This window comes from Sinocyclocheilus rhinocerous, unplaced genomic scaffold (genome assembly GCF_001515625.1).
Source record: "Sinocyclocheilus rhinocerous isolate Xijiao unplaced genomic scaffold, SAMN03320098_v1.1 scaffold1687, whole genome shotgun sequence".
Taxonomy (NCBI): Eukaryota; Metazoa; Chordata; class Actinopteri; order Cypriniformes; family Cyprinidae; genus Sinocyclocheilus; species Sinocyclocheilus rhinocerous.
In genome coordinates, this window is record NW_015660051.1 from 392,837 (window position 1) to 402,667 (window position 9,831).

At 40.6% G+C, this 9,831-nt stretch overlaps 1 protein-coding gene across 1 annotated transcript in view; it reads left to right on the forward strand.

The window, feature by feature from the left end:
- The window catches only part of LOC107724831 (protein diaphanous homolog 2-like), a 471,924-nt gene that overhangs the window by 275,565 nt on the left and 186,528 nt on the right, over positions 1-9,831 (forward strand). The gene's annotated exons all lie outside the window — the stretch shown is intronic.

Here is a 9,831-nt window from a genome sequence, read left to right on the forward strand (position 1 = left end):
CTGTCAGATGATATAGCGAGCCTTTAAAAGCCTCCACAGCCAGACTAACAACCACAACACAGCGTAGCGGCTGGTCTCAAGGCCACAGATCTCCATCAGAGAAGGCAAACAGCCACACATCCTTAGCACCCAGGGAAGTTTATTCGGCCATGGGCCCTGCAGTGCTCCTGTATTACTGACAATATCTCAGCTCTGCCATTAATTTATATAAATAAATTAATACTTTTATTCAGCAAGGATGAGGAAATTTATAATACTTCAAAAGATTTCTATTTCAAATAAATGCTGTATCATGATTAACCTAGATTAATGTTTACCTTTGCATATTCAATTTAAAATGTAAACAATTTGTATATTAGTATAGATTACTATTAGTCAATGTATTATGAATATAAATTACTTTACAATGGACAGTATATGTATAAATAAACATTAAATGCTGTAATAAATTCTGTTAAAAGGTTTGTTAGTTCATGATGTTTAAGACATTAAACTAATGTTAACAAATTAAACCTTAATTCTAAAGTGTTACTAATAGTTCCTTATTTGCTTTAGAGGTGCACCCTGGGAAAGGTCAGTGAGAGTTTATGCAGTAAAACTCACCACTATCACAAAGACAGACTGTTGTGGTGTTAGGTAATAGATTCTTTCTAGACACTAGAAATGAAACATTTGTTGGCCATATGCCTCAGGGATGTGCTTTCAGTACAGAATGAAAGTTAGTTTGATGGTTTAAATGTAATTGGTCAAACCAGTCCTTAAACCAACCATCTCTTCTCGTAGCTCATTGGCTGAAGGCCTATATCCAAAGGGCATGGCTGTAAAGCCCTCTGTGGTCAGTTAACAGCCCTGAAGAATAACTCTTCCCACACTCTTTGCACTTTTGAGCTGCCTAGCTAGAAATTAAAGACATGGTTGGGTCTTGGTACTGTAATAACGCAGCTTAGAACTACATCCCATTCATGTTCACACCACTGAGACTGTCTCTAAAACATAATGCATTTCCCCCGCTCATTATTTTGGCACTTCCTATTTGTTAAATCCGGGTGATATAGATTCTTACAGATGACCTTACGATAAGGTGTAATGTCAGTACGATCCATCGTCTTTCATAGAAGCCTGTTTTCATTTCACACAAATGTGATTGTGTGAATTTAATATGAAAGATAGCCTATTATCGGCTTTGCACGCTGCAGCACCATAGGAGAGAGCTGTTAGTGCTGCTCTGCCAGATTACCGTATGAATGTGCGTGCTAAGTGAGCTCCAACCAATAAAAGAAGCCATGCTTGAGCAAGTCCCGCTTCACACGCCACAAAAATCACTTGCGAAAATTAAATCCATCAGATGCTTCATGATATGAGGATATTTGCTCACAGATTGCTGCACTTTGCATTTCCCACAACCACAGAGGTTACTATAAACAAAAGTTTTCTGATATGAGGAGGAGGAACAGGGCTTGGCAACCCTCCTGAGCTCTTATCCAAGTCCAGCTGTTAGTTTCTTAGTCTCAGTGTGTCTCTCACTCATCGTTACAGAGCCGGTTGTTATTGGGCCAGGCTGTGACCTTTCTAGCCTTTTCTCCACTTAGTCTCCACAGGCTACCAGGAGAACCCAGGGTAAGAATCAGGAGTGTATTAGCAACCCCTGCACCTGGTCATACTTTGAAAGTCTCTCAGGCATATCACGTCGTCCTCTGAGGGAATGAACCTTTACCTGCCACCCCATCACAATTATCATTAGTGCTAACCTTCCCCTTTTCCCCCTGTTATCGTTAAAGATGATGATAATTGCATGGATGGGAGAGCATGGCCCTCTCCCCCAGCTGTTTTTCTGTGCTGTTCACCTTGAAGCTAGACAGCTTTGCCTGAGCTACCCAACACTGTGAAGGTCAAGACTGAGGATAAGGGGTAAGTCATAGGAAAGATGCCTCCTAATAACCTGACATCAGAAATCTATCAGAGAGAGGTTGAATTATACTCATTCAGACAAACTTCCCTTGTATTTATGGCCCACAGACTCTTTTGACATCAACAAACGTTCGGGTACTTGAGTAAAAACAGCTTGAATCACTTCACTAATACAAATGAATAGCTCCAGACACTAATTTTACAAACTACATCATCAAAATGCACTCACCTGTTCCGCCGCAGAATCTCCACCCTAAATTTAGAGTGTATATGCCAGAGTCTTCGTTATGCTCTGCTCAGATTCAATTTGTGTGCATTTTTTCCTTATTGATCGGCCTTATCCGATCAATGCAGGTTCACTTGGATGATAGAAAAAGAAACAGTTTCAGGTTTGTCCCTATAGGATTTCTTTTTTTGAGAGTGTGAGCATGCATTTGAGAGGCTAGATGGTGGGAACGCTGTGGCCGGCTTATATCCAGGCAATAAGTTGGTTGCAGGGTTGAGAAAGAGACCTCTCTTTTGCCTTAGTCACTGGCAGAAATAGTCACAGCTGTAATTCCCCAATAAAATAGTGTTTTCAAACCTCAATTGTGTGTTTGAGACATCTTGTAGATCTGGCTGAGAATTTGGAGAAATGTAAAGAATGACTCTCTTTCTGACTTTACTCTTCTTTTACACCAATACTCTCTGTGTCTTCATTTTCTACCTTCCTTTTATTTTGTATTTGTATTTTATTTTATTTATTTATTTATTTATTTTCCCCACTTCCATTGTTCAGTCCATTTGTTTGTATGTATGTATGTATGTATATATATACATATACATATACATATATATACAGTGGGTACGGAAAGTATTCAGACCCCCTTAAATTAACTTTGTTTCAGACTAAACTTTCCTTTTTACCATAGTGTAATTGAAGTATTTTTCACTCAGGCTTGATTCAATTCCTGAAAAAATCCGTCTCGTATTGATTGGCATTGTTCAAGTTTGGACAATCAGTTTTGCGGAGGTAGATGAGTCAGATTATTCCAGACAGATTGCGCGTTCCGACAACACTCTTCCCAGCGGACAGTCAGACTCCACATTGTCTGCTTCGTCTGATGCTTTGCCGGGACATTGAACACATTTTAAGAGGACCTGTCATCAGTGTTTTCAGTTCTCCGCTCACCATCTCTAGCTTTATGTCTCTGTGACTGCTCTCTGAATCATTTCTGTCCGGAAGCGAACATGTGGTAGTGTTTAGCTTACTAATGCTGAAGGCTTTGGCTGCCTGGGGGGAGATATCACATGGACAGCTCCCAGCAGAAGGATTCAAGTCCAGTAAACAATCGCTACGCCCAAATGTGAGGGACTTTGGAAATGAGGAGCTCCCATGGGCTGCCCTCTGTCCAAAAATCACAGAAAGGGCTTGTGTGAACTTGAGTGTGTTTTTCTGTTGCCTTTTTTTATTGCTTTTCTTATTGTAAGTTCTATTATTGCTATTGCATTTCACCCTTCGTTGCCGCCAAGAGCTATTCTCTCATCCCTACATATAACAATGTCTGTGGACTCAACACACATGTATGTGATTACGTTGGCAGGAGCAATCTTGTACTGCTAATGTTTTACTAACATTTTGAAACCACCTTCCCCCTGAATACCTCTCAACTTTGTGTTTTCCTTCTAATGGATCGCATTACTGAAGCATCACTCTAAAATACTGCTGTTTGTATTGCGCTGAAATACCCCAAACATAATCAGTCCTTCATGGTCAGTTTATAACTAAAACTACCTGGCTTTTTCTTCATCAATAGTTGGACCATTTATTCAATTATTTATTAAGTTTTCTCGTATTCATTCATGTTATTTATGTCCTCCATTTACACAACATGTCTTGAATTAACTTTAATTTCTTTGTATAAATGCGGTTCTCCATAAAATCTTAACGAGCCATCTGTATTTGTTTCACTATACGCAGACGCTGCCTTTATCTTTGTAACGCTGTGAGGCCCAGTTTATTTTTTTCTGTATTTAACACCAAACTAACAAAAAAGGTATCTTCTAAATAAAACTTTATTTCTTTAGCTTCATTATGGTGTTTTAGAGAAGTACTTAATGTAGATATTGGTTTCTTTTTTGTTATTCATCTGTGGTGATGATTGGATTTTTATTCTTTAAACTGTAGGCTATTTCTTCTGTGGAAAAAAATAATACATTTTAAAGAATGTTTTGCAACAGTTTTCCATATAAAAGACATGAACCATATAATCAAAAGAACCCAAAAGATAATTAGAATGTGTGTATTTAATGCCTTTCTAAATAACACACAACAAAATGCAGTTTTGACATGAATAAAAGCTTCTTAGCCTCTTGGAGAGGTGGCGAACACGTCCTGTTTTCTGAGTCTTTTGCTTGTGTCAATACTCTAAGCATATTCTAGTGGGTAGATCAAGAGACTTCGCTCACTTGGCTGTTGGCAGAAGTCCTGTTCCTATCATCAGTGATGGACAGACGGGGGAACTGTAGCCTATTATGCACTAATGATTTGTCTTAGAAACAGTGATGCCGTCCTGCTCTTCTCTAGTTATTCAGTTCTGCAAGATCACACTTTTTGAGTCACTACGAAGTGGTGCAAACCTGCAGATAAAAAGCAATGTCATAAATATGCAGGGTGGAGTGTAATTCAATCAGCAAGCCTGCTGCAAATACAAAAATAGTCTCTCAAACTGCCCTTTTCCACCATGAGTGGAAGTTTGCGATGGGCTTGAGCTGTGTCTGTTTCTCATTAATCCAGCATCGCTCGGACTGAGGAGGTGTGGGCCTGGCGGGCTGCGGATCTCTAACAGCTGAAGTGCCTGAGGATGTGTTGAGAACATCCTGCTGAGAGCGTGGGCTACCCAGGTGGGAGAGCCAGCTGGTGGAAGGGTGTGACAATGCGCCTAAGGAGGTGGTTGGGGTATCTTGAGCTCCACAATATGGCTGAAAGCTGTTCCCTCACCTGCAGCCCTTCCCCTAAAAAATTAAGATCCTTCGGGAGCCCTGTTTTCAGATATTTTATTTTCTCAGGTCTTCAAGTTTCTCAGATTGGAGCTGTTTTCTGAGTGCACTGCTGACTCTCTTGAGTGGAAACATACCTATACCCATACCATATCCATGGATCTATCTATGGATCTATCTATGGATCTATCTATGGATCTATGGATCTATCTATCTATCTATCTATCTAATCTACAGTAGGTAGTCAACCAAAATGCCTATTACCGCCATGTGTACCACCGCCGCGGTGTTAAATAAAAAACCCAGTCACATGTGAAACTTGTTCGCGACATTACCACCAGGTGGAACAAAGGGACGGTTGACACCATTGCTCAATAAAGCTGGAATTGTGACATTTTCACTTGTAAATAAAGATAAAAATAATGAAATAAATCAGTGGTAATATTGCAATAATAGGCTAGTAAATTACTATAACATTTAATCTTGAATTATTCATCAAATAAATGTTTATTGTTCCAGCTATTTGACCACTGTTATGATGAAATATCACAGTAACGGCAGTGCTTGAAGTATGCTTACTTTTTACTGTACAGTACCAGCCAGTATTTTAGATTAGCTCTTTGAATATTTATTAAGTTTAAAGAGGTGTCCATTTTGCCATAAAAATATAAAACGATAAAAAAGGTTGATTATTGTTAATAGGAAGATTATGGGTGATGTAGGCCTCTTTTTGACTAAAATATGGTGTAGTACTGCAGTATAGAGTAACATTTAAGCACAGGCTCACAGGCTTGACATTTATCCTGCTTGAGTTCTTTCTAAATAACAAAGCACATATCTTCATATGTAGGCTACTAAATTTGCTTCTGTGGATATGAATTATTTAAACTACAGTGTTTTTCTTAGATTTTCCGCTGACTCTAGCCATCAAATGTAACCCATTGGCAAGGCAAAGCCGACTGCTATTTTGCCAAAATGCGCTTTGATGCATTCGCTTGATAACTTGTGGTTAAAGCGCCACTCAGCGGTCAAAAGCTGCAAATGTATTTTGCAGAAGCAGCGGTAAAAAGTTAATTCTGGTCGAGTACCATCTCTATCTATCTCTCTCTGTCTGTCTGTCCATCTGTCTGTCTGTCTGTCCGTCCGTCCATCGTTCTCTCTATTGTTTTGCCTGTCTGTATCTATCTTACTATCTATGAATTGGAATTTGTGAAGTGAAGTGAAGTGAAGGGAAGTGACGTGACGTGACGTGTGGCCGAGTATGGTGACCCATATTCGGAATTTGTGCTCTGCATTTAACCCATCCAAGTGCACACACACAGTAGTGAACACACACCCGGAGCAGTGGGCAGCCATATTGCTGCGGTGCCCGGGGAGCAGTTGGGGGTTCGGTGCCTTGCTCAATGGTCTCACCTCAGTCGTGGTATTGAAGGTGGAAGAGAGCGCTGGTTATTCACTCCCCCCACGACAATTCCTGCCGGAACTGAGACTCGAACCCGCAACCTTTGGGTTACGACTCTCTAACCATTAGGCCATGACTGCTCCCTGAAGCCGTTATCAATTAAATTCTGAATGGTGCAAAACCCTGGTATGGACTCATAGTTCCATTATTGTGAGACATATTTGAGAGACCGTAACAGTAGGAAAGCAGAGAAAGGTCATAGTAAAAGTCACAGTAAAACTTCCAGCTTCTAAAATACACTATGAATCCACAGCACTGTGATCAGCTTGTGAAATATATTTAATTAGATATACAATTAATAAAGTTTTGGAACTGCAAGTCCTGTCACCTGTCAGGGTATTAAAATGCTCGCACAAATTAATTACTTTGTATCCATTTAGTCTGAGCACACCTGAGCTTTTAGCACCAAAATAAATAAATACATCAAACTTACAGAAGATCAAACTCACTGAGTAGGCTCAGTAGTGTCACCATCACTTCCATTCCAAAACAGACATTCATCAGTACCACAGTGCTATTGACACAACAGCAAAGGGCCTGTAGCCAGCAGCAAATCCACCTGCTTAGGAGATGTTCCTGCTTTGATAGCTCCTTCACATATGCAGATTTCTTGGGAGAGGCTTGTTTGTATTCGATTTCCTGAGAGATTCCATCTTGGGCTTAAATAAATAGCGGAGTTGTGATGATTAGTGCTGAGGTGCGCTCCTACTCCCACAAGCAATCTGCCAAACCTAGGCTTCTTCTGTCTTTGTTTTCACCCAGAATCTCTCTCTCTCTCTCTTTCTCTCCCCCGGGTTAGTCCCAGAGCTACGGCCTTGATTGCGCTCTAATTTAGTTAGTTGGTAGTTGACTGTGACAATGGTTCGGCCAAGGATTTCGCTGACACATTATGTCACTCAGGGAGAGGCTGTTTTCAAGCAGGCCTCAAAGGGAGCCGGGCCCTCGAATGCCAGTCACACACGTACGGCATTAACGTTGGTTTGGGGCTGTTCCAAGCTGCTGTTCCTGCTGCTCCTTAGGATTACAGAAATAACACAATTATCTCCATGGCTCTGAGCCGTTGACAGAGCAAGCCCTGTGTTTGTCAATAGCAGGCCCACACAATCTCCCTCCAATATACAGAGCGGCGCTGTAGTCACGCGCCGATGGTCTCTTTCGCACGTCGTCTCTATACATCTGTCTCTCTTGCTGTTTTTCTATCTCACCTGTCTCTCTCTGTTGCTTTTCCATTTTCTCCTACCTTCTTTTTTTTGTCTTCTCTTCCTTCCCTCCTAGTTTTTTTTTTTTCTGGTATATGTCGTGCTATAAAAAGGAAGTCTGACATGCATCAGTGTCTTGGTTTAATCGTGACACATCTGCCATGATCTAGCGTTTCTCTGTCCTTATGCTTTCCACCCTTGATCTGTTATCGAGGTGCCATATGTATAATTACCTTATAGAGAGGAACGTGTCATTTTTATTGCTACAGTGGGAGCTCATAAAAAGAGTGGTCCAAAGCGCACAAGTCATGCTTTTCATTTTGGTTAGCCGTATGACAAGACCACATCCAAAATAATACAATCCAGTTCATCTGATACAATGTTTGTTTAGGTCTTGTTATTTGTTATTAGCGATGCCCGCTAAAGTGGGCACTACCACCACTTTTCCTAAAATGTATGACTTAGATGAAGTATCTAATTTGGCAATTCTGTTTTCATTCACACATCCTTGTTTCATTCCAAATTGATGGACTTTGTTGAGCGCAAATGATATTTTGCAGTGTTGTTCATACACTTTCAAAATACAAAAAGGACATAAAGGTAGTTTGAAATGGCTTGATTATCCATCACTGATCACAGTAATATACAGTGTGTATATATATATATATATAAGCCAGCAGCAAATCCTCCTGCTTAGGAGATGCTCCTGCTTTGATAGCTCCTTCACATATGCAGATTTCTTGGGAGAGGTTTGTTTGTAAGCGATTTCCTGGGAGACTTCCATCTTGGGCTTAAATAAATAGCGGAGTTGTGATGATTAGCGCTGAGGTGCGCTCCTACTCCCACAAGCAATCTGCCAAACCTAGGCTTCTTCTGTCTTTGTTTTCACCCAGAATCTCTCTCTCTCTCTCTTTCTCTCCCCCGGGTTAGTCCCAGAGCTACGGCCTTGATTGCGCTCTAATTTAGTTAGTTGGTAGTTGACTGTGACAATGGTTCGGCCAAGGATTTCGCTGACACATTATGTCACTCAGGGAGAGGCTGTTTTCAAGCAGGCCTCAAAGGGAGCCGGGCCCTCGAATGCCAGTCACACACGTACGGCATTAACGTTGGTTTGGGGCTGTTCCAAGCTGCTGTTCCTGCTGCTCCTTAGGATTACAGAAATAACACAATTATCTCCATGGCTCTGAGCCGTTGACAGAGCAAGCCCTGTGTTTGTCAATAGCAGGCCCACACAATCTCCCTCCAATATACAGAGCGGCGCTGTAGTCACGCGCCGATGGTCTCTTTCGCACGTCGTCTCTATACATCTGTCTCTCTTGCTGTTTTTCTATCTCACCTGTCTCTCTCTGTTGCTTTTCCATTTTCTCCTACCTTCTTTTTTTTGTCTTCTCTTCCTTCCCTCCTAGTTTTTTTTTTTTCTGGTATATGTCGTGCTATAAAAAGGAAGTCTGACATGCATCAGTGTCTTGGTTTAATCGTGACACATCTGCCATGATCTAGCGTTTCTCTGTCCTTATGCTTTCCACCCTTGATCTGTTATCGAGGTGCCATATGTATAATTACCTTATAGAGAGGAACGTGTCATTTTTATTGCTACAGTGGGAGCTCATAAAAAGAGTGGTCCAAAGCGCACAAGTCATGCTTTTCATTTTGGTTAGCCGTATGACAAGACCACATCCAAAATAATACAATCCAGTTCATCTGATACAATGTTTGTTTAGGTCTTGTTATTTGTTATTAGCGATGCCCGCTAAAGTGGGCACTACCACCACTTTTCCTAAAATGTATGACTTAGATGAAGTATCTAATTTGGCAATTCTGTTTTCATTCACACATCCTTGTTTCATTCCAAATTGATGGACTTTGTTGAGCGCAAATGATATTTTGCAGTGTTGTTCATACACTTTCAAAATACAAAAAGGACATAAAGGTAGTTTGAAATGGCTTGATTATCCATCACTGATCACAGTAATATACAGTGTGTATATATATATATATATATAATTTAAAAAAAAATTTTTTTTTTTTGAGCCATTAAGCGAGCACCTAGGAACCACCAAGAACACCCTTGCAACAACAAAACAATGTGCTAACAGCCACTCAGTACCACTCAGTATACCTGGCAACCTTTCTTTCTTCAGAAAATGAAAAACAAATCTATTTATTTTTCCTGTAATCACAGTTCATGCAGTCATTCTGTTTATGTTTGATGTATTTCATTTGGTAAACCCTCAGCGTCTGCTCATATGTCTACTTGTGTTCTCCAACCCCCCCCGCCCACCT